At 48.4% G+C, this 27,175-nt stretch overlaps 1 protein-coding gene across 2 annotated transcripts in view; it reads right to left on the minus strand.

The window, feature by feature from the left end:
- LOC141264846 (uncharacterized) overlaps positions 1-27,175 on the minus strand; it is a 247,326-nt gene that overhangs the window by 168,157 nt on the left and 51,994 nt on the right. The gene's annotated exons all lie outside the window — the stretch shown is intronic.

The raw sequence follows: 27,175 nt of genomic DNA on the forward strand, positions 1-27,175 counted from the left end.
TTGGTGTTTTATTTCACTATTTGACTATGGGATTAGTAATGGGGGCGTCTTATAGACGCCTCTCCATTACTAATCTGGGCTTCATGTCAGCTGCAAATACAACACAACTGATGGTCCCAATCCCATTTATAAGGCAAGAAATCCCACTTATTAAACCTGACAGGGCACACCTGTGAAATGAAGACCATTTCCGGTGACTACCTCTTGAAGCTCATCAAGAGAATGCCAAGAGTGTACAAAGCAGTCATCAAAGCAAAAGGTGGCTACTTTGAAGAACCTAGAATATAAGACATATTTTCAGTTGTTTCACACTTTTTTGTTAAGTATATAATTCCACATGTGTTAATTCATAGTTTTGATGCCTTCAGCGTGAATGTTCAATTTTTATAGTCATGAAAATACAGAAAAATCTTAAAATGAGAAGGTGTGTCCAAACTTTTGGTCTGTACTGTATATACATGTAGCACCCCGAGGGCTCGGCTGCTACAGGGGTATTGCACCTCAAACCAGAGGTGTGATATTCCACTCCCGGGTAAGGATGGAGTGTGGACCAGGGCTCGGTAAGCTGCATGCACCACACACACCCCATTTCCGAGGAACAGACCAACGGTGCTCCCACTAGACAGAGTGCAGGCACGACAGCTTCTGTTCCTGGCTGGAGTGGGGAGGGGGGTGGAAAACCCAGTGGTGTAGGAGCAGATAGGGGTGGGTTTCTGGGCATAGGTAGGAGCCCATTGGTTGCTAGTCACCTGGGCTCGGGTGTCAGAAGGAGGTATAAAAGGTGGGCACCATCTTAGAACAGGGTCGAGTTCAGCCAGTTCAGTCAGGAGGAGAAGAGGAGAGGAGCTCAGCCAGAGAGGGCTGACAGGGAGCTGTGGCTCAGTCTGGGCCCAGCTCCAGAGGCAGGCCTGGAGTGGAGGCCAGAAACAGCAGAAAGAGAGAGGAGAAGGAACGGAGAAAGGAAAGTAAGAAAGGAACTGGAACAGAGGAGAAAGGAAGCAAGAAACACAGAGAAAGGCCCAGAGACACGAAGGCAGAAGGAACCCCATATGCCCAGAGGAGATACTGGGTGAAGGGTTGGCAGAATAGGGTACCGGAACCCAAATTGGTGGAGGCGACTAATCCTCAGCCAAAACCGGAGGTTGTGACCACATCTTGGTGCGACCCCTCACTACATCCACCAGAAAGGCATACCGCATAGGGTCAGGGAAACCGGCAGAGGTTTCGCCAACAGAAGGCCCGAGGAAGCTGGACAAAGGTGGGTCACTGGTGGGACGGCCAGTAGAAAGGAAGAGAGGGGAGCTCTGAACCACGCTCTGGAATTGCCTGGGAGTTGACCGAGTCCCTCACCTGGTGGACGCAGCACGGCTTGGGCAGTCATCGCCTGCAGCATTGACCTGAATAACAACCGTGAGTAAAGCTTTGGAAACTGCAATTACAAGTCTCTGTGTTTCATCGCCGCACCAGAACCATCAGTACTGGGACACTCACACCATCACTACCACCATCATCCACATCAGCTGCCCTGAGGCCATACTCCTCCCGTGGGGAGTTATCCCATACTCGGCTGCGCAAACAACATCAGCCTCAGCGGTCTGCAGCGCAGCGGCGGTTCCCACTGACCGCAATCCACGGGTGGCGTAGTCGGACACTTATTCCAATACAAATAGACTGCCACTGGTTTGACCACCCTGGGCACGGACCGGGTCACCGCCACACGGAGACTACAACCCCCAGCATCTCAGCGATCCGGCTCCGGGTATTCCCCTGCACAGCACAGGCCCAGGGGGCGCGTCATACACAATAATAACTACTTACACTGTGACATCTGGTCCGGTTACCAAAGACAATAATAATACAATAAATGAAATAAACAATAGCCGGCAAGATATATACAAACTAACATATACATTTAAAAAAAAAAAAAAAATTTAATTTTAATATAAAATAAACACTAGCTATACAAATATATAAAAGACTAAACTAACCACCAAGCACTCAAGCCCACCAGTCCCTCCCCGGCACTGACCTGAGAGCTGGTCCTGCGTCTCATGCCTCAGTCCATGTCCAACGTCCATAGGACAGATCAGGCAGTGCCAGTTTTTCACCCAAATAACCAGTGTCCCACAAGATGAACCCACCTCCCCGCTTTTCCCACCACCCAACCTAACACCTACACCTAAATCCATATCCTTATATACAATATATACAGAAACAAACAATAGAATAACCACAACTGACAAAGCCCAAGTTCGGTGCCTGCAGCCCTACATCACTGTCTACTGATCAAAAACAAAAATCTATGGTGTCAGCAGGAGCCCACCACCAGGAGAGGAGATGACCAGACTAGGGCACACTAAAAGAAAAGCCCCTCCAGAGGAGAGCGGCCCTCCGTGTACCCAGTCTCTCATACTCCAGAGAACGCACCTTCACCAGGTCACCGAGTATGGTCCTAAACACATCGTCCACTGGGAGGATTTTCCGCTGCGTCGATACTAAGCACCGTGCGTTCCACGTGTGATACCTAACCACTGCACTAACTAGAAATAAGGTGCAGCGGTCCCGACCACCCAGGTCCCCGAATGCTCCATAGGCCCATTCCGCATAAGAGAGACCGGCCAGCCGGGGCCAGCCAATGGAGGCGCCCACCCTGTTGTACACCTCTGTGTTAAAGGGACAACGAAGCAGGAAGTGGTCCATGCTTTCCAGCATGGTACCACAATGCTACCGAGGACAGTTCCTGTCCTCAGAGCTCCTACACTTCAAATTTTCCCTCACACACAGTTTCCCATGGAAGCAGTGCCAAGCCAAGTCCCAAAACTTCGAGGGGATCCTGATAGAATTAATTCAAAAGATGCAGACCCACCCCAAGATCCCAACTTGGGCAATCCCTGAGCGCCAGAGGCCTCTGAAAATGGGTCAACAGAACCCTTTTGTCAAGGAGCTTCCTTGGCAGAGTCCTGACCTCCCACATTCCCAGACCCCACCGGCGAATTACCTTCAGAACCACGGTAGCGTAAGCCGGGAGATGTCCATGGGGTGTGCGTAGATCCTTCGCTTGCCCTCCTGTATCCTATTCCTGGAAGAAATGCTGAAACCATCCCCTACAGGAGAATACTCACGGAGGAGCCCTCTCTTTCCAGAGGTTTGCAATATTGATCTTAATGAAGGTATTCACAAGGAATACCACAGGGTTGACCATACCCAACCCTCCTAGTCTCCTCGTACAGTAAGTAACCTCCCTCTTGACCAGTTTCAGCCTATTCCCCCATAACAGTTGGAAGAACAAACTGTAGACCCGAGTCCAGAGAGACTCCGGCAAGATGCACATGTAGCACCCTGAGGATTCGGCTGCTACAGGGGTATTGCACCTCAACCCAGAGGTGTGATATTCCACTCCCGGGTAAGGATGGAGTGTGGAACTGAGCTAGTAGGCTGCATGCACTACACACATCCCATTTCCGGGGAACAGACCGATGGTACTCCCACTAGAGAAATGTGCAGGTACGACAGTGTCTGTTCCTGGCTGGAGTGGGAGGGGGGTAGAACATCCCAGTAGTGTAGGGGCAGATAGGGGGAGCAGCCTGGGTAAAGCTAGGAGCTCATTGGGTGCTGGTCACCTGAGCTCACACATAGAGGGAGTATATAAGGTGGGCACCATCTTAGATCAGGGTCAGTCAGTCAGTTGTCAGTCTGTGAGACGTCAGTCTGTCAGAGTGTAACCTGAGAAGCAGAGCAGAGGAGAAGAGAGAGAGACCCAGAGGCGCAGAGGGGACCCCAAGAGCCCTTAAGAGAGCTAATAGGGTGAAGGGTCGGCAACAGGGTACCGGATCCCAAGCTGGCAGAGGCTACAGCACACCTTAGCCAGGAACCGGAGGTCGTGGGCAGGATCTGCCACGATCACCCACTAAATCCACCCGGAAGGCAGACCAAGAATAGGGTCAGGGAGCCCAGAGGAGGCTTGACCAACAAGAGGCCCGAGGGAGCCGGACTTAGGTGGATCCCTGGTGGGAACGGCCAGAAGAAGGGAGAGACAGAAAGGAGCTCAGGACCACACTCCGGAGTTGCCTGGGAGTTGACCGAGTCCAGGACCTGGTGGACGCAGCACGGCTTGGGTGGTTACTGCTGTACACAGTGACCCGAGCAACACCAGTAAGTAAAACCCTGGAACTGCATTTTATGCCTCTGAGTCTCCTTGCTGCACCTTCACAACCACCATCCTCCACGGCTGACCCCCTGAGGCTATACCCCTCCCGTTGGGGGTTATACTACCTAAGCTGCACACACATCACCAGCCTCAGTGAACCCTGCTGCAGCGGCGGCCTTTTGACCGCAAATCAACGGGTGGCGTAGTCGACCCAAAGAACTCTAATAACATCTGTAGGACTGCCACACACTGAGTTTGACACCCTGGGCACGGACCGGGTCACAGCCACTCGGAGACTACAACCCCCATCTGATCCGGCTCCGGGTATCCCTAACAGCACTGGCCCAGGGGGCGCGTCACACACACTGCCCAGATAGATCAGCAAAGGGAGCAGGTAAGTTTTGATCAGGTTTATCCTTTCCCTTAGGGTCAAAAACCAACCCTTCCATTGGTTCACCTTTTGAGTGGCAATCTCTAGCCTGCTGTCCCAATTTTATTTGGGGTAATCCCCCTGGCCAAATTCGATGCCAACAACTTTTGCAGAGACTCTGGGTACTGGAAGGGTGTCCGGGAGATCAAAACCAGGATCTCCTCCCAGCCAGAGACTCTCACACTTATCCTGGTTGCTCTTAGACCTGGATGCCTCCGAGTAGCGATTTACCTCTGACATCAGCCATTCTGCCTCCCCATCAGAGGAAACAAAAATGGTGACGTCATCGGCATACACCACCACTCTCAGAGTGGCTTCCGGTGCTGCCCGGGCCATCCCGATCCCAGACAACGGTCAACGCTCCACCTTCCTAAGGAGTGGGTCAATCGCAAACGCATACAGCAGCGGGCTCAAGGGACAACCCTGGTGAACACCACACCTAACCTCAAAAGAGCTGCCAATCCAACCGTTCACAAGCGGGAAACTCTCTGCCCCAGCGTACAAGGTCTTAAGCCAATCAACAAACCCCCCCAGCAGGCCATACCTCAGAAAGACAGACCAGAGGTACTCATGATTAACCCGATCAAATGCTTTTGCCTGATCCAATGACAGCATGTACCCCTTCCAGTGGCCAGCCCTACCCTGCTCCACCGCATCTCGGACACAGAGTACAGCACTAATTGTACTGCAACCTGGAACAGAGCAATGCTGGGCCCCCGAAAGGAGCCGGGGTGCAAATTTCACCAGCCGATTAAACAGCACCTTTGCCAAAACCTTCCTTTCTGCATTGAGAAGCGCTATGGGATGCCAATTCAAGATGGATCCTTACCCTTTGACAAGATGATCAGGGCACCCTCCTCATTGACTTCGGGAGGAACGACACTCATTGAATACCTCAGTCAAGAGGGGAACCAAGGCGTCCTTAAAGTTCTTATAGAATTCAGATGTTAAGCCATCTGGGCCGGGAGATTTCTTTTAGGGCAAGCCCTTCAATCGCCAACTTAACTTCCTCTTCCCTGATTATCTCTGTCAAAACGCCAAGAGAGGGGTCTACCCCTGGTTCGGGGACGGCTTCAGCCAGAAAAGCCGACATCTCATCCCAATCCAGATCCCTCTTCCCTAAGAGGTGCGAGTAGAAGGATCTGATGACCTCCAGGATCCCTGATCTGGATCTTTTCAGGGATCAGTGTCAACCAGTCCTGTAACAACTTTACTATTCACTGACATCTTGAAGTTTCTGTAAGGGTCGGGTGAGCGGTACTTCCCATAATCCCTCTCAAAAACCAAAGATGCGTGTCTATCATACTGGCACCTCATTAGCAAAGATTTCACTCTGGAGATCTCCTCGCGGCTACCTCCAGTTGAGACAAGATGGTTGAGTTTCCTCCTCAGTTTCTGATACAGGCGGTACCTGTCCAGGCTTCTGAGGCTCGAGAGCTGACGGAAGAATCTCGCCACCCTTTTCTTGAACATCTCCCACCACTCTGACTTACTACTACAAAGATCCAGTAAGGGTACCTGGCCCTGAAGAAAATTCTCAAAGGACTGTCTTATCTCTGCTTCTTCCAAGAGAGACGAATTGAGCCTCCAAATGCCTCTTCCCATCCGGGGGTCTCTGTAGCATTCAGGGAAAACAAAATCATACAGTGATCGGAGAACTCCACCTCGACAACAGATACTGCTGAAGAGACGGCTTCCTCCTTTAAATAAAACCTGTCTATCCTGGACCTACAGTTACCTCTATGATAGGTGAACCTCTCGTAGCCTGGGGTGTGTGGACATTCCCGCATTTTTCCATATTTTTTCGTCCTCGTCTCCAGACTCTGGGCCAGTCCCTTCCCTCAAGGACCTTGCATCCCCAGGAGAAGGAGACTCTGCGCCTCCTGTAAGCTCCGCCGAAGCCGGAACCTCACCCTCGGCCTCCTCCTCAGAGGAAGAGATGTTCTCAAGGGCTTGGAACCAGTTAGAAAGACAAACCAGAGGGGAGTCAGTTTTACCATCCTTAGATACCTTAGTCAGAGCGGGAGAAGATATTTTATCTCCCTTCTTTCTCTTCTTTTTGGTGCCGATCTTACGCTTGTCCTCTAGCCACCGCTTAATATCCTCATCCATACTTTCATAATGGGAGGATTCTGAGGCAGAGGCAGTTTCCTCCCTGTGGATCCTCCTGACCTCCTCATCCAACTCATCATCCCTTTGGGCCTCAGCAGCAAGACTGGCATCCAGGACAGGGGCCGCCCCAGTAGCCCGGGGCTCTCCCCGCTCCTGTCTGCGCTTGTCTAGACCCCTCAGCTGGGCAGGCGTTTTTTTATTGCTTTCTTATTTTCTGGCCCCTCAGCTCCCCCACCCTTGCTAGTCCCCTCCCCAGCAGAATCGGCCTCACGGCTTTCTCCCACCGGGGTCTCGACTGCATTATCGAAGGAGCGAGGACAACGGCTGAATGGGTGACCTAACTCACCACACAGATGGCACCTAATCTCCACACAAGATGCAGCAAGATGGCCAACACCCCCACACAACGCACATATCTGCACAGTGCAGTTTGCACTGAAGTGTGTGGAGTTGCCGCACCTGTGACAGACTTTCGGTTGTCCCTGGTAGAAGACCAGGATACGATCCCTTCCCAGGAAGGCAGATGATGGAATGTGGCCAACCGTACCACCTGAACGCTTACGTTTTACCATAAACGTCCAGGCCCCTGACCAGATACCAAACTCGTCACGGTTTTTCTGTGGCATCTCCACCACCTCTCCATACCGACCAAGCTACGTCATGATGTCATAACAAGAAAGCGACTCATTACGAGTCATCACGGTCATTTTCTTGATTTGGTTTTGGCGAGACACTGCCTGAACGGCAAAGTCTCGCCAGCCGGGCTCATTTTTTGCCAACTCATAATTCGACCAGAAGAGCTCAAGCCCCTCCGGCCGAACAAAGCTGATATGGCGCCTCCACCGAAGACGGACCACATTCCTACGCACACTGCCTGGCCCGGCTGTTGGGAGGGACCACACTGTATCCCCCTCCTTTTTGCTCTTGGAAGGCCTCAAAGCCATACTTCTCTATCCAGAAGGATAGATCAACCTCTCGACCCTCTACCATTAGTGATCTCTCCCCCTTCTTTAGAGCCTCCAGAAGGCACCGTTGCAACATGCCGTCCCCAAAGCCTGGAGATGAGGAGGATGCCCTATTTGCCCCGGAGGTGACACTGGCATAACTCTGGACGTGCATTGTCACCACCGGGGGGGCAGCCGGACCAGTGACTACATCAGCCCCAACAGCATCACCATTACCCACCTCCATCTCACCCTCCACCAAACCAGCAACCACACCACTAGACAATGAATTGGCCTCATTCACATCCACCACCACATTCATTCCTGCTGGACCAGTAACAATGGTGGATGACATTTTGACCTCAGCATCATCAGGCACAAGGGGCTCAGTCACCTCCATGGAACTGGAGGCGACCTCACCCCTGGACTTATGTGTGCCCTCCACATCATCGGTCTGTAATTTCCGCTGTTTTACATTTGTGGCGATGCGCCGCTGATCCTTAGCTGTTGTGAGGCGCCGCTGATCTTTAGCATCAGGATCTTCCTGACCAGCGGCGCCAACACAAAATAACACTTTGGTGGGAGGACCGGAACTCTCAGCCCCGACAGCCCCCTCACACTGCCGCCGCTTCTCAACTAAGTGTTCAACGGCAACAGCATTCAGAGGCGCCGAGGCTACCGGAGCTGCCCCCGACACCGGGCCGCTCCCCCCTCCCACTGAGGAGCACACCACAGCATCGTGGCCTGACGGAACGCCCGCCGCCGGGCCGCCCTCACTGTCCAGCCTCTCGGCTGATACACCTCCTCCCCGCGCCTTTGCACCGGATCCACAGCGGAACCCGGGCTGGACTGGACAACGGGGCTTATACAGCGAGCTGAGCCTGCCCGAGACTCAGGGGGTACAGGGAGGGGGGCATATACATAGCTTACCGCTTCCTGCAATTTTGGCTTGGTCTTCTTAGCCTTTTTCTAGCCCCCAGGTGCCTCTTCTGGTAGATCGTCACCAAGATGGAAGTTTTGGAGGCACACTGGGGACTCCAGGAGCTTTATCTCTGCCATTAGCGCCCCTCCCTGGTCGCTGCTGTCACTGTCCTCCCCAGAGCCAGCAGAACTGCGACCAGATGTCACTGTTGCCTGTCCTGCAGGGAGCTCGCTGCACGTGGCCTGCGGGTGACTTTGCAGGCTGCTAGGTGGGGCTTCCTGCTGGTCATCATCACTCTCATCATCCACCTGGCTCTCAGGCTGCAGCCACATTTGCCTTTGCTCTCTGTTATCAGCCATTTCTCTGAATTGGTCTTCATTTATCAGTTTTTCCTTAAAAGGACCCTTCTGCTCTCTGATGGTGGCTTTCCTTAGTTCCAGCACATTAATCTCACTGGTGAGCCTCTTCACCTCCGCCTGGAGCTTTGTCTTCCTCGGTTTGGAAGCACCTGCAGCTTTTGCGCTTGTGCAGCGCAGCTCCTCCCGAAGTCTCCTGACCAGCTTACTCGCATCTTCATACTCATGGAGGCGGCTCATGACCCGGGAAGCATAGGTGGACACAGACTCCCGGGGTCCCTGCAGCGCCCAACCCCCCTCAGTGAGGTCGGCCTCACCTCCGTGAGCACTCAGCTTTCCTTCGGCAGGAACACCATCATGGACGCCGCTGTCAGGCTTTACCTCCATGCTGGAAGCCTTGTGGCTTCTGGGAGTCTCCATAGTCCCGGGGGGAGTAGGAGCCACATTGCTGCGACTCCTGGTGGAGCGTCTCACCCCCGAGTCCTCCGATGTGCAGGCCGGTTGCTGGTTTCTCCTCCCCCCCGCCGGCCTGGTTCGGGAAGCAGAAGCCTGGGACTTGGCTCCATCACTCATCCCAGAAACCCGCTCCCTCCATGGGTAGGAGAGAGAGCATGTCCCCAGGTGGAGAGGTGTTGGTTCTCAGAGAGATCTGGAGCCCACAGCAGAATCTGCAGCCACCACACCCGCAATCAGTACAGTGAGCAACAGCTAATCAGAGCTGCACTCACTATTCTGCTGGTGCAGTCACTGTGTACATACATTACATTACTGATCCTGAGTTACATCCTGTATTATACTCCAGAGCTGCACTCACTATTCTGCTGGTGAAGTCACTGTGTACATACATTACATTACTGATCCTGAGTTACATCCTGTATTATACTCCAGAGCTGCACTCACTATTCTGCTGTTGCAGTCACTGTGTACATACATTACATTACTGATCCTGACTTACATCCGGTATTATCCTCCAGAGCTGCACTCACTATTCTGCTGGTGCAGTCACTGTGTACATACATTACATTACTGATCCTGACTTACATCCTGTATTATACTCCAGAGCTGCACTCACTATTCTGCTGGTGCTGTCACTGTGTACATACATTACATTACTGGTCCTGAGTTACATTCCTGTATTATACTCCAGAGCTGCGCTCACTATTCTGCTGGTGCAGTCACTCTGTACATACATTACATTACTGATCCTAAACTGATCCTGAGTTACATCCTGTATTATACTCCAGAGCTGCACTCACTATTCTGCTGGTGCAGTCACTGTGTACATACATTACATTACTGATCCTGAGTTACATCCTGTATTATACTCCAGAGCTGCACTCGCTATTCTGCTGGTGCAGTCACTGTGTACATACATTACATTACTGATCCTGTACTGATCCTGAGTTACATCCTGTATTATACCCCAGAGCTCCACTCACTATTCTGCTGGTGAAGTCACTGTGTACATACATTACATTACTGATCCTGAGTTACATCCTGTATTATACTCCAGAGCTGCACTCACTATTCTGCTGTTGCAGTCACTGTGTACATACATTACATTACTGATCCTGACTTACATCCGGTATTATCCTCCAGAGCTGCACTCACTATTCTGCTGGTGCAGTCACTGTGTACATACATTACATTACTGATCCTGACTTACATCCTGTATTATACTCCAGAGCTGCACTCACTATTCTGCTGGTGCTGTCACTGTGTACATACATTACATTACTGGTCCTGAGTTACATTCCTGTATTATACTCCAGAGCTGCGCTCACTATTCTGCTGGTGCAGTCACTCTGTACATACATTACATTACTGATCCTAAACTGATCCTGAGTTACATCCTGTATTATACTCCAGAGCTGCACTCACTATTCTGCTGGTGCAGTCACTGTGTACATACATTACATTACTGATCCTGAGTTACATCCTGTATTATACTCCAGAGCTGCACTCGCTATTCTGCTGGTGCAGTCACTGTGTACATACATTACATTACTGATCCTGTACTGATCCTGAGTTACATCCTGTATTATACCCCAGAGCTCCACTCACTATTCTGCTGGTGAAGTCACTGTGTACATACATTACATTACTGATCCTGAGTTACATCCTGTATTATACTCCAGAGCTGCACTCACTATTCTGCTGGTGCAGTCACTGTGTACATACATTACATTACTGATCCTGTACTGATCCTGAGTTACATCCTGTATTATACTTCAGAGCTGCACTCGCTATTCTGCTGGTGCAGGATCAGTAATGTAATGTATGTACACAGTGACTGCACCAGCAGAATAGTGAGTGCAGCTCTGGAGTAAAATACAGGATGTAACTCAGGATGAGTAATGTAATGTATGTACACAGTGACTGCACCAGCAGAATGGTGAGTGCAGCTCTGGAGTATAATACAGGATGTAACTCAGGATCAGTAATGTAATGTATGTACACAGTGACTGCACCAGCAGAATAATGAGTGCAGCTCTAGGGTATAATACAGGATGTAACTCAAGATCAGTACAGGATCAGTAATGTAATGTATGTACACAATGACTGCACCAGCAGAATAGTGAGTGCAGCTCTGGAGTATAATACAGGATGTAACTCAGGATCAGTAATGTAATGTATGTACACAGTGACTTCACCAGCAGAATAGTGAGTGCAGCTCTGGAGTATAATACAGGATGTAACTCAGGATCAGTAATGTAATGTATGTACACAGTGACTCCACCAGCAGAATAGTGAGCGCAGCTCTGGAGTATAATACAGGATGTAACTCAGGATCAGTAATGTAATGCATGTACACAGTGACTCCACCAGCAGAATAGTGAGTGGAGCTCTGGAGTATAATACAGGATGTAACTCAGGATCAGTAATGTAATGTATGTACACAGTGACTGCACCAGCAGAATAGTGAGTGCAGCTCTGGAGTATAATACAGGATGTAACTCAGGATCAGTAATGTAATGTATGTACACAGTGACTGCACCAGCAGAATAGTGAGTGCAGCTCTGGGGTATAATACAGGATGTAACTGAGGAACAGTAATGTAATGTATGTACACAGTGACTGCACCAGCAGAATAGTGAGTGCAGCTCTGGAGTATAATACAGGATGTAACTCAGGATCAGTAATGTAATGTATGTACACAGTGACTACACCAGCAGAATAGTGAGTGCAGCTCTGGAGTGTAATACAGGATGCAACTCAGGATCAGTAATGAAATGTATGTACACAGTGATTGCACCAGCAGAATAGTGAGTGGAGCTCTGGAGGATAGTACAGGATGTAACTCAGGATCAGTAATTTAATGTATGTACACAGTGACTGCACCAGCAGAATAGTGAGTGCAGCTCTGGAGTATAATACAGGATGTAACTCAGGATCAGTAATGTAATGTATGTACACAGTGATTGCACCAGCAGAATAGTGAGTGCAGCTCTGGGGTATAATACAGGATGTAACTCAGGATCAGTAATGTAATGTATGTACACAGTGACTGCACCAGCAGAACAGTGAGTGCAGCTCTGGAGTATAATACAGGATGTAACTCAGGATCAGTAATGTAATGTATGTACACAGTGACTGCACCAGCAGAATAGTGAGTGCAGCTCTGGAGTATAATACAGGATGTAACTCAGGATCAGTAATGTAATGTATGTACACAGTGACTGCACCAGCAGAATAGTGAGTGCAGCTCTGGAGTATAATACAGGATGTAACTCAGGATCAGTAATGTAATGTATGTACACAGTGATTGCACCAGCAGAATAGTGAGTGCAGCTCTGGCGTATAATACAGGATGTAACTGAGGAACAGTAATGTAATGTATGTACACAGTGACTGCACCAGCAGAATAGTGAGTGCAGCTCTGGGGTATAATACAGGATGTAACTCAGGATCAGTAATGTAATGTATGTACACAGTGACTGCACCAGCAGAATAGTGAGTGCAGCTCTGGAGTATAATACAGGATGTAACTCAGGATCAGTAATGTAATGTATGTACACAGTGACTGCACCAGCAGAATAGTGAGTGCAGCTCTGGAGTATAATACAGGATGTAACTCAGGATCAGTAATGTAATGTATGTACACAGTGACTGCACCAGCAGAATAGTGAGTGCAGCTCTGGGGTATAATACAGGATGTAACTCAGGATCAGTAATGTAATGTATGTACACAGTGACTGCACCAGCAGAATAGTGAGTGCAGCTCTGGAGTATAATACAGGATGTAACTCAGGATCAGTAATTTAATGTATGTACACAGTGACTGCACCAGGAGAATAGTGAGTGCAGCTCTGGAGTATAATACAGGATGTAACTCAGGATCAGTAATGTAATGTATGTACACAGTGACTGCACCAGCAGAATAGTGAGTGCAGCTCTGGAGTATAATACAGGATGTAACTCAGGATCAGTAATGTAATGTATGTACACAGTGATTGCACCAGCAGAATAGTGAGTGGAGCTCTGGCGGATAATACAGGACGTAACTCAGGATCAGTAATGTAATGTATGTACACAGTGACTGCACCAGCAGAATAGTGAGTGCAGCTCTGGCGTATAATACAGGATGTAACTGAGGAACAGTAATGTAATGTATGTACACAGTGACTGCACCAGCAGAATAGTGAGTGCAGCTCTGGAGTATAATACAGGATGTAACTCAGGATCAGTAATGTAATGTATGTACACAGTGACTGCACCAGCAGAATAGTGAGTGCAGCTCTGGAGTATAATACAGGATGTAACTCAGGATCAGTAATGTAATGTATGTACACAGTGACTGCACCAGCAGAATAGTGAGTGCAGCTCTGGAGTATAATACAGGATGTAACTCAGGATCAGTAATGTAATGTATGTACACAGTGACTGCACCAGCAGAATAGTGAGTGCAGCTCTGGGGTATAATACAGGATGTAACTCAGGATCAGTAATGTAATGTATGTACACAGTGACTGCACCAGCAGAATAGTGAGTGCAGCTCTGGAGTATAATACAGGATATAACTCAGGATCAGTAATGTAATGTATGTACACAGTGACTGCACCAGGAGAATAGTGAGTGCAGCTCTGGAGTATAATACAGGATGTAACTCAGGATCAGTAATGTAATGTATGTACACAGTGACTGCACCAGCAGAATAGTGAGTGCAGCTCTGGAGTATAATACAGGATGTATCTCAGGATCAGTACAGGATCAGTAATGTAATGTATGTACACAGTGACTGCACCAGCAGAATAGTCAGTGCAGCTCTGGAGTATAATACTGGATGTAACTCAGGATCAGTAATGTAATGTATGTACACAGTGACTGCACCAGCAGTATAGTGAGTGCAGCTCTGGAGTATAATACTGGATGTAACTCAGGATCAGTAATGTAATGTATGTACACAGTGACTGCACCAGCAGAATAGTGAGTGCAGCTCTGGAGTATAATACAGGATGTAACTCAGGATCCGTAATGTAATGTATGTACACAGTGACTGCAGGAATAGAATAGTGAGTGCAGCTCTGGAGTATAATACAGGATGTAACTCAGGATCAGTACAGGATCAGTAATGTAATGTATGTACACAGTGACTGCACCAGCAGAATAGCGAATCCAGCTCTTCTTTAAGAGGCTCATCTGTCCTCCACTCATTACCTGTAGTACTGGCACCTGTTTGAACTTGTTATCAGTATAAAAGACACCTGTCCGCAACCTCAAGCAGTCACACTCCAAACTCCACTATGGTGAAGACCAAAGAGCTGTCGAAGGACACCAGAAACAATATTGTAGCCCTGTACCAGGCTGGGAAGACTGAATCAGCAATAGGCAAGCAGCTTGGTGTGAAGAAATAAACTGTGGGAGCAATAATTAGAAAATGGAAGACATACAAGACCACTGATAATCTCCCTCGATTTGGGGCTCCACACAAGCTCTCACCCTGTGGGGTCAAAATGATCTCAAGAACGGTGAGCAAAAATCCCAGAACCATGCTGGGGGACCTAGTGAATGACCTGAAGAGAGCTGGGACCAACGTTACACAGGCTACCATCAGGAACACACTACGCCGCCAGGGACTCAGATCCTGCAGTGCCAGTTGTGTCCTCCTGCTTAAGCCATTACATGTCTGAGCCTGTCTGAAGTTTGCTAGAGAGCATTTGGATGATCCAGAAGACTATTGGGAGAATGTCATATGGTCAGATGAAACCAGAGTAGAACTGTTTGGTAGAAACACAACTCGTCGTGTTTGGAAGAGAAAGAATGCTGAGTTGCATCCAAAGAACACCATACCTACTGTGAAGCATGGGGGTGGCAACATCATGCTTTGGAGCTGTTTCTCTGCCAAGAGACCAGGACGACTGATCCGTGTACATGAAAGAATGAATGGGGCCATGTATCATGAGATTTTGAGTGCAAAGCTCCTTCCATCAGCAAGGGCATTGAAGATGAAACGTGGTTGGGTCTTTCAGCATGACAATGATCCCAAGCACTCCGCTAGGGCAACGAAAGAGTGGCTTCATAAAAAGCATTTCAAGGTCCTGGAGTGGCCTAGCCAGTAGAGATGAGCGTTGTTCTACTCGAACTGTTCGCCAATCTCAAATTCGAGCTGTTTTGGGCGGTGTTCGAGCCGTTCGGCGAACACGAACAATTTGAGAAAAATTCGGCTGTTCGAGGTTATGTTCGATAACTGTTCGTGCACCAAAATCATAACTGGATTTTTTCTCAGTAATGATGAAAATTAATGTTAATACGCAGTTTGAGTGTACAGCGGGGTGGGGGGAGGGGCAGGGGATGGATCTCTGCAGGAACAATGAAGATCTCCATTTTTTTTTCTCTTTCCCGCATTTGCAGTGGGGAGGTGCAATCTGTCAGCCTATCAGCAGCGCACACACGGAGCGAAGTGCTTTTTTCCACACAAGCAAGGGCATGTGTGATTGGCAGTGTATGTCACATGTCCTTGCCCTATAAGACCAAGCCATTTTCCCCGTCGCCACCATTTTCTTACTGCTGCAGCTGCGTGTTAGACGGCACCGCTGTTGCTGTGTGCGCTATACCTTGTTAATTTCAAGCCAATTTTCGCACAAATATACAGATAGCTTGGGAGTAGGGAATAGTTGTGATTGCAGTCCTTTTAAGGACTAGGTTACAGCATTTCCTACGACTTTTATCAGGCAGGTCTGTGCTCTTAAATAGATAGGTTGTGGGAGTAAAGACTAATTGTAATTGGAGTCCTTTTCAGGACTAGGTTACATCAGTTCCTATCAGTTTTTGCCAGGCAGGTCTGTGCCAGTGCTGTGCAAGTTTTTTTCACAGCATTTGGCTGAATCTAGCAAAGCTAATCCTTTTTGGCCTATTGCAGAGTGTGGTAGTCAGTGGAGTAGCCTATCTGTGTTGCAAGATATACCACCTGTGTATAGAATACCAATTTTTTTACTGCACCTAGTGAAGTAAAATCTTTTGGGCATAGCATCATTCTATTAGTCCATCTATACTGACCTCCATCAGGTTGCAAACTGAATATAATTTTTTTCTGTATCTAGCTCTGAAAAAATATTTGGGCTTCTAGCAGTGTGTGGGACTTGGTCTATTAGTCCATCTATACTGACCTCCATCAGGTTGCAAATTAAAAATAATTTTTTTCTGCATCTAGCTCTGAAAAAATAGTTGGGCTTCTAGCGGTGTGTGGGACTTGGTCTATTAGTCAATCTATACTGACCTCCATCAGGTTGCAAATTAAAAATAATTTTTTTCTGCATCTAGCTCTGAAAAAATATTTGGGCTTCTAGCTGTGTGTGGGACTTGTTCTATTAGTCCTTCTATACTGACCTCCAGCAGGTTGCAAATTGAATATAATTTTTTTCTGCATCTAGCTCTGAAAAAATAGTTGGGCTTCTAGCAGTGTGTGGGACTTGGTCTATTAGTCCATCTATACTGACCTCCATCAGGTTGCAAATTAAAAATAATTTTTATCTGCATCTACAGTACCTCTGAAAAAATATTTGGGCTTCTAGCTGTGTGTGGGACTATTTGTATTAGTCCATCTATACTGACCTCCATCAGGTTGCAAATTCAAAATAATTTTTTTCTGCATCTAACCCAGCCAATAGTTTTGGCCTAATACCACAGTTTGGCCACTCAGCTCTGCTCGGTTACCATCCATTGTTTTTTTGTGCAAACAACTCCAGAGTTGTGAATTAGTTAACCACCAAAATGAGTGGAAAAAGGCCTGCTGCTGGTGGAAAGGGGAATAGGCGTGTTGGGAAGGGGAAAAAAGGTTGTGTCCGTGGGGTAGGTGTTAAAGCAACAGTAACATCTGCAGAAGAAAGACCATCTTCCAGCCAAACTAAAATGTCTACTTCTTTTAGCGGACAATGTGATAAGATCCCTTTCTTACGGCCACGCCAATCGCTACAAATTCCAGATGAGGCACAAAAACAGCAGGTGCTTCAACGGATATCAAGTGCTCCTTTAAGTGGGCTCTCCTCCACATCAACTTCAACATCACAAATACTCCAGTCCTCAAAGGTGTCACCCAAATCGCACTTGCTTCCTCACAGCTCCCAAATCTCCAGCTGCCCGTCTGAGTATGAGGTAGAACAGATGGTTGAGTCTGCAGAGCTGTTTACTCATACTATAGCCTGGGAATCAGAGGTCGACTCCAGCGCTTCTGTGAATCCAGACGAGGAAATGATCTGCACTGATGCCCAGAATCTTTATGAGTCGGATCCAGGACCAGACGCAGAAGGTTCTGACCATAATGTAGACCCTCGTTCCCAAACTGTAACTCCTGTTGGTGGAGACAATGAGGAAGACGATGATAAGACTCAAATACCTGATTGGAGCGACAACTTTAGTTTTTTGTCAGGGCAGGAACAGGTTGGCTCTGAGGACGACGGGTGTGATAACGCACAGGGTGATGATGATGAGGTCGGAGATCCCACTTACTGTCAACCCACAGTCAGCCAAGAGATGAGGTCAGCAGAGGAGGTGGAGGAAGATGCTAGTGACGACGAGGTCAGGTTGCGCCTTCCTGGACAGAGACGTAGTACTGGAAGCACGTCAACAACTGCATCCTCAAACACAACTCTGCCTCTCACCACAAGTCGTGGTGGCTCTTCAGGTCGCATGGGTGCTAAGCCTTGCATAGCCTGGGCATTTTTTCAGATCGATAAAGATGATCTAACTCGTGTTATCTGTAACATTTGTCAGCAAAAGCTAAGTAGAGGCCAAAAAATACATAGTTTGAGTACTTCATGCATGAACCGGCACATGGACATGAAGCATAAGTTGCAGTGGGAAGCTCAGTGTGCTACAATGCGGTCTAGCCGGCCGGGCCAACCACCGTCTGCCATATCTTGTGCATCCGCGGCCTCTTCATCCTCTGTGACTGGGGGGACAGCAGTCACACCTGTTTTGGGGCGCAGACCTGCCACCTCTTTACCCGCAACAGCCAGCGTGATTGGCAGGTCATCATTTTCTTTGGAGGTGGTAACACCAGCTGGTGTTGAGCGCTGTCCGACATCGATAGCACCACCTTTGGATCAAGGCAACCTAACATGTCCGCCTGCATCTTCCTCACAGACCGGCAGTTTGCCGGGGACACCCTTATCAACCCCGTCTAAGCACAATAGCCAGCCCTCGGTCCCTCAGATGTGGACAAGTAAAAGACCATTTCCTCCTAGCCATGAGAAAGCTAAGAGGTTGAATTTCACCATCTGCAAGCTCTTGGCTACAGAAATGCTGCCTTTCCGCCTGGTGGACACAGAGGATTTTCGAGACCTTATGTCCGTCGCAGTGCCCCAGTACCAGATGCCCAGTCGGCACTACTTCTCAAAGAAAGGTGTGCCTGTGCTCCACCAGCATGTCGCACACAACATCACCGCTTCTTTGAGAAACTCTGTGTGTGACAGGGTGCATTTCACCACAGACACTTGGACGAGTAGGCATGGACAGGGGCGTTACATGTCGCTGACTGGGCACTGGGTAACTATGGTGACAGCAGGACAAGGGGCTGCTGTCCAAGTCTTGCCGTCCCCACGAGTTGTGCGTCAATCCTCTTTATGTCAAAGTTCCTCCACTGCTTCTGCCTCCTCAACCTCCTCTCGGTCTTCCACCTGCACCCAAAGCCTGTCTGGTCATGCCACAAGCTTTCTAACTGCGCAGAAGGGATCCTGCACACCTCCTTACTATGCTGGCAGTAGGGCTCAACGTCATCAGGCGGTTTTTACATTGAAATGTCTGGGAAATATGAGTCACACAGCTGAGGAGTTGTGGTCAGCTCTGGAGAACCAATTTCATGAATGGTTGTCTCCACTGGACCTGAAACCAGGGAAGGCCGTGTGCGACAATGCTGCAAACCTGGGTGTGGCCCTTCGCCGGGGCAATGTCACACACGTGCCTTGTATGGCTCACGTGTTGAACCTGGTTGTCCAGCAATTTTTAGCCCACTATCCCAGACTAGATGGCCTTCTGCAGAGGGCACGGTCGCTGTGTGCTCACTTCCGCCGTTCGCATCCCGCAGCTCAGCGACTTACATCTCTACAGAAGTCGTTGGGCCTGCCACTTCACCGGCTAAAATGCGATGTGCCTACCCGGTGGAATTCAACTCTGCACATGTTGCAGCGACTGTGGCAGCACCGACAAGCCCTGGTGCAATACGTTCTGACGTATAGCCTGGGCCAACGAGATTCAGAGGTGGGGCAAATCACGCTGGAGGAGTGGTCTCAGATCAGGGACCTATGCACCCTTCTGCACAGTTTTGAAATGGCGACGAAGATGTTTAGTGCTGACGATGCCATTATCAGCATGACTATTCCGGTGATTTACATGCTGGAGCACATGTTAAACAGAATTCGGAGTCAGGTGGTGGCACAAGAGGAGGTGGAGGAAGTAGAGGAGGAGGAGTTGTATGCGGAAGGGCTAACATCTGCAAGGTCCAGACGGTCGGCAGCACCAAGGCGGCAGGCATGTGAGGGTGGGGGAGATGGTTTTACCAGGGCGCATGGTAGCAGCCAAACTAGTGAGGAAGGTGCAGGAGCCCAGGAAGAAGTGGAGGACGAACTGATGGAAGACTCATCAGATGAGGGAGACCTTGATCACATTTCTGTTGTGCGAGGTTGGGGGGAGAGGACAGAGGAAGGAAGCATGATTGTTACCTCGCCACCAACACAACAGGGACTTGGTGCTCCTGGATGCGCAACACACATGAGTGCCTTCTTGCTGCACTACCTGCAACATGACCCTCGAATTGTGAGAATTAGAAATAATCCTGACTACTGGGTTGCCACACTGTTAGATCCCCGGTACAAAAGTAAATTTGCAGAAATTATTCCTGCCATAGAAAGGGATGCACGCATGCAGGAGTATCAGCAGAGACTGTTGCAGAATCTTACATGTGCTTTTCCACAAAATACCAGTGGTGCACGTAGTGAATCTCACAGTTCCAACTTGCCAACCGTGGGACCGTCAAGTGTTCAGCACTCAAACCGTAACAGAACCACAGTATCTGCTGGTAACATCAATTTTGCGGAATCATTTCACCACTTTTTTAGCCCATCCTTTGCAAGGCCACAGGAGACAAGAAGTCTGACACATAGTCAACACCTAGAGACGATGGTACAGGAGTATCTCCAAGTAAACATTGAAGCCACGACTGTGTCACTGGACCCTTGCTCTTTTTGGGCTTCCAATCTGGATAAATGGCCGGAGCTAGCCACTTACGCCTTGGAGATCTTGTCATGCCCCGCAGCCAGCGTTCTGTCTGAACGTGTGTTCAGCGCTGCTGGTGGTGTGCTGACAGATAAGCGCACGCGGCTCTCCACTGATAATGTAGACAGACTCACGTTCATAAAGATGAACAAATCATGGATCCGAAACGACTTTTCTACCCCTGTGTCATCCTGGGGAGAGTAAAAGCTTGATGATTGGTTAAAATCACCCTACCAACCGTTTTAAGCTTTCAAATTACTAATCATGTTTATCTGTATCTTGACTGGAAAATAATTTGGGCTTTGTAGCAGTGTGCAGCACTGATCCTATTAGGCCATCTATAATAAGCTCCACCAGATTTAAAATTAAAAATAATTTTTAGCTGCATCTAGCCCGGAAAATAATTTTGGGGCTCCGAGATGCGCAAGGCACATAAGTGCCTTCTTGCTGCACTACCTGCAGCATGACCCTCATATTGTCAGAATTCGAAGTAATCATGACTACTGGGTTGCCACACTCTTAGATCCCCCAAACTTTTCGATCAACCTTTTCATTTTAATAAAGACCAAAAAAATGGTCATTTTTGAAATTATAAGCATTAGCAGGTTGTTAGAAACTGAAATCAAACAGTTTTCAACTCAAAACTTTATTCTAGGTGATGTTACATTTTCACATAGGACCCCTTGTTCGAAAGGAGCTTCTGAACTCTCTCGTCCATTGAATTTGTCAGGTTTTGGATGGTTTCTGCTTCAATTGTTTTGCATGAGGACAGAATACCCTCCCAGAGCTGTTGCTTAGATGTGAACTGCCTCCCGCCATCATAGACACTCCTTTTAATGATGCTCCAAAGGTTCTGAATGGGGTAGAGGTCAGGGGAGCATGGGGGTCACATCATAAGTTTGTCCCCTTTTATGCCCATATCAGCCAGAGATGCAGATGTTTTATGTGCAGCATGAGATGGTGCATTATCATGCAGAAAAATGATCTTGCTGTGAAATACACGGTTCTTCTTCTTGAACCATGGCAGGAAGTGCTGTTTGAGAAAATCCACATACATTATGGAGTTCATCTTTAGCGCTTTCAGGGATCCTAAAGGGGCCGACAATCTCTCTCCCCATGATTCCAGCCCAAAACATTACTCCACCTCCTCCTTGTTGGCGCTGTAGCCGTGTTTGCGTGGGGTGTCCATCAACCAGCCATCCTCCACTCCATCCATCTGGACCATCGAGCGCTGCACGGCACTCATCCGTGAACAAAACAGTTTTGAAATCAGTCTTCATGTAATGTTTGGCCCACTGGAGCCGTTTCTGCTTGTGTGAAGTGGATAGAGGAGGTCGACAGGATGGCGTATGCACAGCTGCAAACCTCTGAAGGACCCTGCATCTTGTTGTTCGGGGGACGTTGGAGGCACAAGCAGCTTCAAAAACTTGTCTGCTGCTATGACAAGGCTTTTTTGCCGCTGCTCTTTCAACCTGACGTAATTGCCTGTAGGAAAGAGTCCTCAATTTGCCCTTATCAGCACGCACACGTGTGTACTGTGAATCAGCTACATACTTCTTGATTGCCAAGACACTTCATCCTGATCATCGCACAATGTTGATTGTAGTCATGCCTTGACCTAAACACTCCACAATTTGTTGCTTCTCAGCAGCCGACACATCCTTTTTCTTTCCCATTTTGGCAGAAAATGTAGGCTGCTTAATAATGTGAGACAGCCTTCTTAAGTAGTCTTGCCTTTCATTGGACACACCTGCCAAACTAATTAGCACAGGTGTCTGCAATTGCTTACAGTGATATAAAGAGCCCTGACACACATCACCATCAATGAGTTTAACTGACAAACAAACAAATTCTTCCCTTATCACTCCTAAACACTTTTTGCATAATAATTTGGAACGCAGTGTACATGTGCTTTTCCACAAAACACCAGTGGTTCACGTAGTGAATCTTACAGTTCTAACTTGCCAACCGTGGTCTGTATGGAGTTGTTCAATAAAGGGCCCAAAATTAAGATAACATAGATGGGAGAGGTCTCTATGAATAGGAATTCCTAAGTATTTGATACCCTGTGAGGGCCAGGCAAAGGGAAAGTTGGACTGGATGGAATCCTATATGGATTTGGGGAGGGAGACATCGAGGGCCTCAGACTTCGCTGCATTGATTTTAAAATTTGACCATGTAACAAAGTGATCTATTTCAGCCATAACAGCATGGATGGATATATGTGATTGAGTGATATATACTAGGACATCATCAGCAAATAGAGAGCACTTGTACTCGGTGCCTCCCACCTCAATCCACCTAATATTGGGGTTATGGCGAATTGATGAGAGCAGGTGCTCCGTCACTAGGATGTATAAGAGAGGGGACAGAGGACATCCCTGCCTTGTCCCATTGGTGATTGTGAAAGGTGATGAAAATGTTCTGACGCACCCCCTGGGCCTTGGGACACCCGGAGCCGGACCCTTTTTGGTGGATGCTGGTGGTTGTAGTCTTCGTGGCGGCGACCCGGTTCCGTGGCTCAGGGTGGTCAAACCAGTGGCGGAACTATTTATGTGGTTTTCATGTTTAAATGTCCGACTACGCCACCCGTGGATTGCGGTCAGAGTGAACCGCCGCTACAGGGCAGACCACTGAGGCTGGTGTTGTGGGTGCAGCAGAGCGTAGCATAACTCCCCACGGGAGGAGTATAGCCTCAGGGCAGTGTATGCGGAGGATGGGGGTGATGGTGCAGGGCAGCAGCAGTAACGACACGGAGTCAGTGATGCAGTCCAGGGCCTTTACTCACAGTTCTTATTATCCAGACCACGTCTGCAGGTAACGGCTGCCCACGTCGTACTGTGCTCACCAGGTGAGGGGCTCAGACAACTCCCAGATAACTTTGGAGCGCTTCACAGGACCCCCTTTGTGTGTCCTTTGTCTGGCCTTTCTTACCAACACTTCTGTCCGGCTGCCTCGGGCCTCCTCTTGGTAAACTTGGCGCCAGTTTCCCTGACCCTATGTGCTGCCCTCCTAGCGGGTGTAGCGAGGGGCTGCGCCACATAAAATGTCAGAGCCTCCGGTTTCTAGCTGAGGGTCGTTTCCTGCCTCCACTAGTTCGGGGACCGGTCTCCCCCTTTGGCCTGACCCCTCCACGCAGGTGGATTCGGGCGTGCGGTGGCGACTCGCCCGTCCGCACCCCTGGGATCCCTTCATTCCTCGTTCCTGGAGCCTTCTCCGCTCCTCTTCCTTCCTTCTCCCTCTTCCAGGCCTGGGCCTCTGTTACTAGGCCCGCCTCCGGAGCAGAGCTCATGCAGAGCCCCTGCTCCCTGCCACTTCTGCTCAGACTTCTCTGCACTGAACTAAGATGGTGCCCACCTTTTATACTCCCTTCTCAATGCACCCAGGAACTGCTTCCTCCCTGCTCCTGCACTACAGGGTTCCCCTTCCTCAGTGTTCCCTCCCCCCACTCCAGCCAGGGACAGGGACTGTCGTGCCCATCTCAGGGGCATATTGGTCGCCCTGCCCCACGGCAATGTGGTGTAATGCATGCAGGTGTCGGGTCCTGATCCACACTCCATCCTTACCTGAGAGTGAGATATCACACCTCTGGGTGAGGTGCAATACGTCTGTAGCAACCGAGCCCTCAGGGTGCTACAGTTCCATTTATCTTCAGCCTAGGTGACGTATTGCGATACAGGGCCGTGATTTTGGCTATAAAAGGGTCCCCTAGACCCCTACCCCAAGCTTTTTAAGAGAATCATATATGGCGTGCCAGGAGACTCTATGGAATGCTTTCTCAGCATCCAACGAGAGTATCTAATTACAAATTTTTAACTGCATCTAGCCCAGGAAATACTTTGTGCCTAGTAGCAGTGTCTGCTAGTGAGCGGATTATCCCGGCTGTTAAGCAAGCTGCACCACCTGTAGTTTGGACACTTAATTTTTTCAAAGGAAATGCTTCGGGACCACGGGATACTTAGTGAAGAGCATCAGGAGGCACCCCAAGGCATAGGGGCTGGGACTGGCAGTAGGATGCCTTGCGGTGGACAGCCGAGCTTGATCCTTATAAAAGCTTTTTAACTGCAGCAGCTTTAGTGGACGCTACTGGAGCTGGAATTACCGCGGCTGCTGGCATGAGACTTGCCCTCCAATAGATCCTTGTAAATGGATTTAAAGTGTATTCATTCAAATTAGAGAGACAATTTAAATTAAAAAGCTTAGAGCTGCCTCCACCACAGGGGGGCTCGCTCGACCCACCAGCGGACAGGCACCAGTATTGGGAGAGGGGGGCTGGCTGTCAGGGTTCACCGCGGCTCTGGCACAAACCCGGCGACACGGAGGTGGCACGGGCAGGAGCGGACTGGCCGTGTCGGCTTCTCACTTTTTGGATTTTAGAAGGGCATGACATGCCTATATCTGTGTCTCCCCCTCCTTTTACTCCTCCACCTCTTTTATTTTCGCATGACTATATGTACTTGTCACTTTTCCATGTGTTAGTTATGTCTTCTGAGCAGTTTGTCAGCTTTTGGACACCTTTGAAGGTGTTTTCTATGTTTTTCTATGTGTTTTTGTTTGCCTGCCATTGGTTTTAATGGTGTTCGAAGGTGTTCGACGAACAGTTCGACGAACAGTTCGGCGAACACACGGGTGTTCGACGAACCGAACCGAACTCGAACACTACGGGGGTGGCTCAACACTACTAGCCAGTCTCCAGATCTAAACCCTATAGAAAACCTTTGGAGGGAGTTGAAAGTCTGTGTTGCTCAGCGACAGACAGCCCCAAAACATCACTGCTCTAGAGGAGATCTGCATGGAGGAATGGGCCAACATACCAGTAACAGTGTGTGCCAACCTTGTGAAGACTTACAGAAAATGTTTGACCTCTGTCATTGCCAACAAAGGATATATAACAAAGTATTGAGATAAACTTTTGTAGGTGAACAAATACTTATTTTCCACCAAAATTTGAAAAAAATTCTTTCCCAATCAGACAATGTGATTTTCAGGATTTGTTTTCTCATTTTGTCTCTCATAGTTGAGGTCTACCGATGATGTCAATTACAGGCCTCTCTCATCTTTTTAAGTGGGAGAACTTGCACAATTGGTGGCTGACTAAATACTTTTCCCCCCACTGTATATATATATATATATATATATGTATATATATATATATATATAGACATGATGTTTAAAGCCTGAGAAGGGGGTAATACCCATGGAGGTTCCCAGGCTATTAATATCAGCTCACTTAGCTGTATACTTAGCTTGTACTGGTTATTAAAATAGGGGATCCCCAAAAAAGATTGACGTTGGGTCCTCCTATTTTATCAACCAACAAAGGGTAGGCAGATAGCTGGGGGATGATAGCAATAGCCTAGGAAGGGGCCATGGATATTGGCCCCCTCCCAGACTACAAACATCAGCTCTCAGCTGTCCCAGACATGGCACATCCATAAGATGCACCAATTCTGGCACTTAGCCTGTGCTCATCCCACTTGCCCTTGTGTGAAGGCAAGTGGGGTAATAGGGTTGGGGTTGAGGTCAGCTTTGTATTGCCAGCTGAGATCAAGCCCAGGGGTTAGTAATAGAGAGGCGTCTATGAGACTCCCCCATAACTAACCCCATAGTCAAATAGCTAAATAAAACACCAACTTCCAGAATAAATTACTTTACTTTAAATAAAAACACAGACTACTTTATTAAATCTACATTTAGCAAAAGCCTTATACTTACCATAACCCCCAATCCTTTGAAGCCTATGTCACCTGTAACAAAAATAAAATAATACAGTAACATAATCCTCTCCTGTCCCCGACATAAAGAAAATAATCCATTTGTCCCATGGTGCATCTAGCTCTGCTACACCTAGATGGCAGACTGAATTGTTACAAGATGCGACCATCCAGCCTACCATCCTGCAGATACAATGAGCTGCACGTGCTTGCGCACCTCAGTGAATCGCGGTAAAGTGATAAAGTTGAGCAAAGTTTATATCCAATGAACTCTGTTCATCTTAATGAAGTCAGCATGAGCACCGTGGGAAAGTTCTCACGCTCACGCTGACGTCATTGAGATGATCAGAGTTCATTTGATATGAACTCCGATAACCTTTCTGCCGACACCGCGAGCGTGAGAACTTTCTCACGCTCGTGGTGACGAGTGAGTTGAATGGCGTTCCTTGTTATGAACCCCGATCAACTTTATCATGTCACCGTCAGTGACTGAGGTGCGCAAGCATGCGCAGCTCATTGTCTCTGCTGGATGGCAGGCTGTATAGTCACACCAAGCAACAATTCAGCTGTAGCAGAGTTAGACGTGTCGTGGGACAAATGGATTATTTTCTTCATGTCGGAGAGGTGAGGATGAGGTTGGTTTATTATTTTATTTTTATTACAGGTGACATGGGCTTCAGTGGAATGGGCGTTTTGTTAAGTATAAGGCTTTTTGGTAAATGTAGATTGAATAAAGTAGTCTGTGTTTTTATTTCAAGTAAAGTAAATTATTCTGGATGTTGGTGTTTTATTTCACTATTTGACTATGGGATTAGTAATGGGGGCGTCTTATAGACGCCTC

Source organism: Phyllobates terribilis, unplaced genomic scaffold (assembly GCF_046119375.1).
Source record: "Phyllobates terribilis strain yellow unplaced genomic scaffold, ASM4611937v1 Scaffold_4__5_contigs__length_816908805, whole genome shotgun sequence".
Classification (NCBI taxonomy): Eukaryota; Metazoa; Chordata; class Amphibia; order Anura; family Dendrobatidae; genus Phyllobates; species Phyllobates terribilis.